Source organism: Pelophylax lessonae (assembly GCF_965119305.1).
Source record: "Pelophylax lessonae genome assembly, chromosome: 5".
Taxonomy (NCBI): Eukaryota; Metazoa; Chordata; class Amphibia; order Anura; family Ranidae; genus Pelophylax; species Pelophylax lessonae.
The window spans coordinates 454,344,076-454,351,774 of NC_138772.1; positions in this window are offsets into that span (position 1 = coordinate 454,344,076).

The following is a 7,699-nucleotide window of genomic DNA, read 5'->3' on the forward strand; positions in this document are numbered from 1 at the left end:
TAATGTGTATTATGTGCTGCTTTTACTAAAAGATGTGGTTGATTTTTCTCCCTGCTTAGCAGGGAGAAAAAATCAGCCAGATCTCTGCTCCATGTACAGAGCCCTGTGTAGTTAGTAAACACAGGGCTCTGTACTGTGATTCTCTAAGCCAATCAGCATGTCCATAAATCATTGGCAGGGACCTGCTGATCAGCTTGTGCTGTACCGCATCACAGCACAGATGGCACCGTGTGCAAATGCCAGATCCTGAACATGTACGTGATCTGGTGCAGCTGGGCCTCCCTGTCATAGTAAAAAGGTGGTGGGAAGTCCGCAGGTGGTTATATGCTTTTGCATTCAGGAGAGGAGCTTTATAGCAGAAGAACGCTTGACGCGCCTAAACATGCCCAAGGGGGTCTAAACACTAGACGCGTTTAGGCGCGTTTGAGCACTAATGCATTCCACTGGCCAGAATAGGTTATTATTCTGGCCAATGGGATCCAATGCTTGATACGCTCAAATGCATGTGCAATACTCAGCTTTAGGTTCAGTAGCTTTTCGCATGCCAGGAGTTCTGTCATTCAGAGGAGAAACGCAATCGCCCAGCATGCATGAGACCTAAACTTCAATAATAATTAATATTTTTATACAGGATTTATATAGTACCAACAGTTTGCACATCGCTTTACAACGTTAGGGCAGACGGCACAGTTAGGGCTCTTTCACACGGGGGGTCCGATCAGATCCGCCTGTCAGTTTTTTAGGCGGATCTGATCGGATCCTCCATGCAGCTCTATGGGGCAGCGGGTGTCAGCGGAGGTCACCTCCGCTGACACCCGCTGCCATCCGCAGCCATCCGCATCCGATCCTGTGCTGAAATCTGGACGGATGGAAACCCTATTTTTCCATCCGTTCAGTAATCGGAGCGGATCGTATCTGATGAGAGCGGACAAGCGGTCCGCTCTCCTCCGATCCCCCATAGAGGGCAGCGGGTGCTGAGACACCTCCCTCTCCGCTCTGCAAGCGGAGACGGAACTGTCATCCACCCGGCTCAGCGGGGATCGAGGATCGATCCCCGCTGAGCAACGCAGATCCGCCTGCGGAGGCGGACTGTGTGAAAGAGCCCTTACAATACAATTCAATACAGGAGGAATCGGAGGGTGCTGCTCGTTAGAGCTTACAATCTAGGAGGGAGGGTCAAGTGATACAAAGGGTAATAACTGTGGGGGATCAATAGTGTGTAATTAGTGATGCCGCCACTGGTTACACCTTTTTGATATTTATGACTCAGTCCTAAAAAATGACGTGACCAGTAATGTCCATCAGGCTGTATAAATGTATGGAAGCGTCAGCACAAATGCTATGTGTGTACCGTGTATGGAAAACATTTAATGCAGGACTTTACTGCCAGCAAAATCCTGCCTAAATCAACATGTCCTGTGAATGAGGCAAAGGTTTTCTATGCACACTCCCTAATGCTGTTGAGCTAAAGCGGAATGTCACCCAATAGGGGAAGTTCTGCTTTTCTGTCTCCCCCCCCCCTCACTTTGCCACTTTAACCACTTGCCTACTGGGTACTTTTACCCCCTTCCTGCCCAGACCAATTTTCAGCTTTCAACGCTGTTGCACTTTGAATAACAATTGCGCGGTCATGCAACACTGTACCTAAGCTACGTTTTCAACATTTTTTGCCACACAAATAGGACTTCCTTTTGGTGGTATTTTGTTATAAAATTTTGCAAATTGGTACATTTTCTTCTTCACTGATGGGCATTGATGGGTACTGATAGGCTGCACTGATAGGCGGCACTGATGGGCACTGATAGGTGGTACTGATTGGGAACTGATGGGTGGCACTAATGGGCACTGATAGGTGGTACTGATTGGGCACTGATGGGCACTGATATGTGGTACTGATAGGCAGCACTGATGGGCACTGACAGATGGTACTGATGGGCACTGATAGTTGGCACTGATGGGCACTGACAGGTGGCACTGCTCGGCACTGGTACGCAGCACTGATAGGTGACACTGATGAGGAGGCACTGATCGACAGCATCGATGGGCACTTATTTTAAGCGCTAGTGGGCAAATATTGGCAGCACTGGTGGGTCCTTTTTGGCAGCACCAGTGGACACTGATTGGTAGCACTGGTGGGCACAGATTGGCAGCACTGGTGGACACTGTTAGGACTGCGCTGATAATCAGTGTACATGTCCCTTTTACACAAGCCAGTTATCGGCTCTCTTATCCTCTCCCCATGCTGTCAGCGTGAGGAAAGGAATGCTGATAACCAGCTGCTCTTTGCACAATGATCACCTGTGATTGGACACAGCTGATCATGTAGTAAAGAGCCATTGATTGGCTCTTTACCACAGTCTGTGATCAGCATTGTCTGAAGCACACTGTGATCACAGAGTGCTCCACCTGCACCCCACAGCAGGCATCTGGCAGGTGAGATCATGGAAGGATGTTGTATGACGACCTCCAAGAACGAACAAGCCGCACTGTAGCCGTCATTCGGCTATAGCGCAGATGGCATTGGTTACGATGCTTTTTTTGGGGGAGGGGGAGCAAGTACCTGGCCTAGGCCAAGGCGATCCAAGCGGGAGTTCGGCTTCCTATCCCCCCCCCCCTTTTGTCAGCAGTCTTCTTGAACACGTCACAGGTCCCAGAAGGCTGCGGGATCATTCACTTCAGCAGCATGCCTCACTTTCCTTAGTAAACATGCTGGTGCCGGGGACTTGCATAGCTGCGAAGAACTGGCCCAGGTGAGGACAGAGCTGGATCCTTGGACAGGTAGGTGTCCTTTTTATCAAAAGTCAGCAGCTACAGGATTTGTAACTGCTGACTTTTAATTTTTTCATAAAGTCTGAAGATCCTCTTTGAAGGATGAGTTCACCTTTTTGGAACATAATTAGGGTGGAACATGTAACATGTTCCAGCAGCTGCAGCCTATCCCCCCCTAGCGACAGTGAGCAGATATCTTCTCCAGGTACCCACTGTCACTATTTGAAAAAAATGTGGCCGTGTGGGGCTCCGCCCACCCGGGCACATAAATGATTCACAGTCCTCTGTGAATGGGAAACTATAAGTCCCGACAGCCTTTGAGGCTGTTGGCTTGTAGTTTCAATGAACTACTATGGTGCTGCTGAGTGCTCTGGTAGTTCTTTTATTCTTCCGGTGTTCTCGGGTGTGATGCTTTCCAGACTCCAAAAAATAAATAAATAAATACACATTTTTTTACCTGCAAAAAGATGTGCATTTATTATTTTTTTAGAAGGTGAACTTATCCTTTAAAGCGGTTGTAAACCCGAAAATTAAAAAAAAAAAAAAAAACCTGCAAGACAAAGGCATAATGAGCTAGTATGCATCGCATACTAGCTCATTATGTATTACTTACCTTAGAACGAAGCCCCGACACGGACCCCCGGACATCGCTGCGGGCGCTGCCCTGATCCCTCGGTGTCTCTTCCGGGTTCGGCGGCTCCGGCGCTGTGATTGGCCGGAGCTGCGATGACATCACTCCCGCGCATGTGCGCGGGAGTGATTTTCCGGCAAGCTCCCGGCAAGGAAAACTGAAGGTCCCCCCGGATCTTCAGAGCTCATGCGCCGCTCGCGTGAGCGGCTGCATGCACTGCAAATATCTCCTAAACCGTGCAAATATCTCCTAACCGAGATATTAATTGTACCTACAGGTAAGCCTTATTATAGGCTTACCTGTAGGTTAAAGTGTCAAAAAGCGGGATACTACCGCTTTAAGCACTTGTGGACTGCACACTGTAGATATACTGCGGTAGGGCAGCCGCTCGGTGCCAGATCACGTACCCAGTATGTAATCCGACACTTCCGGGTCAGGGGTGTGCACACGTGCCACTTGATTATGCAGAGAGAGCTGATCGGCAGGTACCGCGGACTCTGCAGTATTTCTGCAGGACTATGTAAACAAGGCAGATCGCCGTTCTGTCAGTCCAGAAGGCATAGGTCTTGTATTCCTGCAAAGCAAGGGCACCAATCTATGCCTTCCCCTAGTAAAAACACCTCCCTCACAGTAAGGAAACACCAGCTAGGCACAGTTAACCCATGGTCGCCCCTGATGTTAACCTCTTCCCAACCATTGTCATTAGTACAGTGACAGTGCATATTTTTTTAGCCCTGATCACTGTATTAGTGTCACTGGTCCCCACAAAGTGTCAAAAGTGTCAGTAAGTTTCTGAGTTGTCCACCGCAATATTGCAGTCCCACTATAAGAGCCGGTTCACACTGAGGCGATCCGACTTCAAGGGGCGACCTGTGAAGTCGCGGTGCACAGCAATGGAAGTCTAAGTCGCTCCCAGGTCGCCCCAAAGTAGTACAGGACCCTTTTTCTAAGTCGGAGCGACTTGTGTCGCTCCTATTAGAACGGGTCCTGTACTACTCAATGGCGAGCGACCGACCGCGACTTGTTGCCTGACAAGTCGCACTAGTCTGAATGGGGTCTTAGTCGCTGATCGCCACCATTACTAGTAAAAAAAAAAGTAAAAATAAATAAATAAAAATATACCATAGTTTGTAGACACTATACATTTTGTGCAAATCGATCAATATATGCTTATTTTTTTTTCTACCAACAAATATGTAGCAGAACACATTATGGCCTAAAATTGATAAAGAAATTCGATTTTTTCATTTTTTTTTTTTTTTTTTTTTTATTGGATATAACTTATAGCAGAATATTGGGGGGTAAATCTTCTGGAGGGCAAGTGGTTAATATAATTTTTTTTGCTATCCCCCACAGACATTCTGTTTTTTGTTTTTTAGGACACATAGATAGCAGGCTGCATACATTAACCACTTCCATACCGGGCCAATTCTGACAATCCGCTCCTACATGTAAAAATAATAATTATTTTTTGCTAGAAAATTAGTCATAACCCCCAAACATTATATATGTTTTTTCTTTAGCAGAGACCCTAGGGAATAAAATGGCGGTTATTGCAAATTTTTATGTCACACGGCACTTGCGCAGCAATTTTTCAAACACGTTTTATGAATAAAAAATAAAAAAAACACTAAAGTTAGCCCAATTTTTTTGTATATTGTGAAAGATTATGTTACGCTGAGTAAATAGATACCTAAAATGTCACCAAACTTCGGTACTTAAAAATCTCCATAGGCAATGCATTTTCAATTTTTTACAGGTCACCAGTTTATAGTTACAGAGGAGGTCTTGGGCAAGAATTGTTGCTCTCGCTCTATCTTTCTCGGTGATACCTCACATGTGTGGGATGAATGTCATTTACATATGTGGGTACAACATACGTATGCGTTCACTTCTGCGTGGGACGGGGGCACTTTACTTTTTGTTTTATTGTTTATTTTATTTTTTTATTTTTACACTTTCCCTTTCATTTCTTTTTTTTATCACTTTTATTCCTATTACAAGGAAAGTAAACATCCTTTATAATAGGAATAGTACATGACAGGTCCTCTTTATGGAGAGACCTCACATCTCTCTAACAGGCTGGAAAGCCTGAAATAATAATAAAAAAAAAACGATCTTGGCTGTCCAGCCGAGATCACGGCAGTATTTACAGCTGCCAAGCCGGGCGTGACGTCATATTGTTGCGCCCGGGCCTCTGAGAGTCATAGGGACTGCTGGGGTCCATCTGATCCTTGGTATTCTCTATGGCAGTGACGGCAAACCCTTTGGCAACCCAGATGTTTTGGGACTACGTTTCCTGTGATGCTCCTGTACTCTGCAGTGTAGTTGAGCATCATGGGAAATGTAGTTTCAAAACATCTGGGGTTGCCATCACTATTCCATGGTGTACTTTCGCCACCAGCTGATTCATTCTCTGGCTCGCCCGAGCCGGTAGAAGCACCTGGGGACAATGGGAGGTGGGGCCCAACCCTCCGCAGTGGTGGAGCTAGACTGTTAAAACAGGGGTGGCGAAGGGGTGGCAAGGTATTATTTTGGGGGGTCAATATACAAAGTGTTCAATTACACTAAAAATATGTTATTTTCCACAAAATGTATATAGATTCAATTAAAGTTGTTTATTTTCCAAAATGTACACAATTATATATGTATTAAGTATACAGCAAAAAAAGTATTCAAAGCGTGCCGTGTCCCCTTCAATGCAGTGACCAGCATGCCCTCCATCAATGTAGTGACCAGCATGCCCCCCATCAATGTAGTGACCAGCGTACCCCCCCCATCAATGTAGTGACCAGCATGATGCTGGTCACTACATTGATGGGGGGGTACGCTGGTCACTACATTGATGGGGGGCATGCTGGTCACTACATTAATGGGGGGGTACGCAGGTCACTACATTGATGGGGGGCATGCTGGCAGCATGCCCCCCATCAATGTAGTGACCAGTGTACCCCCCCATCAATGTAGTGACCAGGCCAGCATCCATCAATGTAGTGACCAGCGTACCCCCCCATCAATGCAGTGACCAGCATGCCCTCCATCAATGTAGTGACCAGCATGCCCCCCATCAATGTAGTGACCAGCGTACCCCCCCATCAATGTAGTGACCAGCATGATGCATGATGCTGGTCACTACATTGATGGGGGGGTACGCTGGTCACTACATTGATGGGGGGCATGCTGGTCACTACATTGATGGGGAGGGGGGTACGCTGGTCACTACATTGATGGGGGGCATGCTGGCAGCATGCCCCCCATCAATGTAGTGACCAGTGTACCCCCCCATCAATGTAGTGACCAGGCCAGCATCCATCAATGTAGTGACCAGCGTACCCCTCCATCAATGTAGTGACCAGCATGCCATGTCCCCTTCAATGCAGAGACCAGAGAGACTTACCTAAGGTAGAAGAAGAAGAACACAGCCTGACACATCCATCCCACATGTTCAGTCTGCCCGCCCCGCAGCTAGTTCTCTTGACCGAGCGGTGAGCGCGGCACAGCGAACCAATCACATCGTGAGTAGTGGCACAGCGAACCAATCAGGTGTGCAGGCACGCGTGATTGGTTAGCTGTGCAGCTGCTCACGGCGCCGCTGCTGCTCACCGCTCAGTCGGGAGAACTAGCTGCAGGTGCCCACGCTCTATCGTTCAGCTAATGAGTGTAATGTTTTCAGCGAGCGGGGTGGCAACAGGGGTGGCAAGGACTTTGTCTGGGGTGGCAATTGCCACCCCAGCTAGCCCTCTGGCTCCGCCACTGACCCTCCGGCCTCCTGTAAGAACAATCAAGCCACTATGATTGTTCTTATGGTGAACCCATCATTCAGATATTATATTATTCAGACGTCATATGAAGACCAGCAGTAAGGAAGTGGTTAACCACTTACCGAACGCCCAGTGCAGTTGTACGTCACTACTTTGTTGCTAAATACCGTGGTTATGGCAGAAAATAGCTGCCATAACCTTGGTATTTTTAAAAACGGCGGGCGAGTGGCTTTCAGGTAAGGGTGCAGCGGAAGAGGTGTCCCCACCTCCCGCCGCGTCCTGGTCCTTTTCCCTGCTTACCGGACCCGCTGGCAGCGGGGAAAATGATCCGGTCTTAGACAGGAAGACGAGTGAGGGCAAGATGGCCCTCACTCGACTCTATGGTCTTGGAGGACCGGAGCGATGACAAACATCGTTGCCTAGCAACCGGCTTAAACAGACAATTTTTTTAACCATTTTTTTTTTCTTTTTTAGTGTATTTTGACCCCAGATCTCACAATAAAGAGGTCCTGTCATGGCTATTTCTATTACAAGCAAA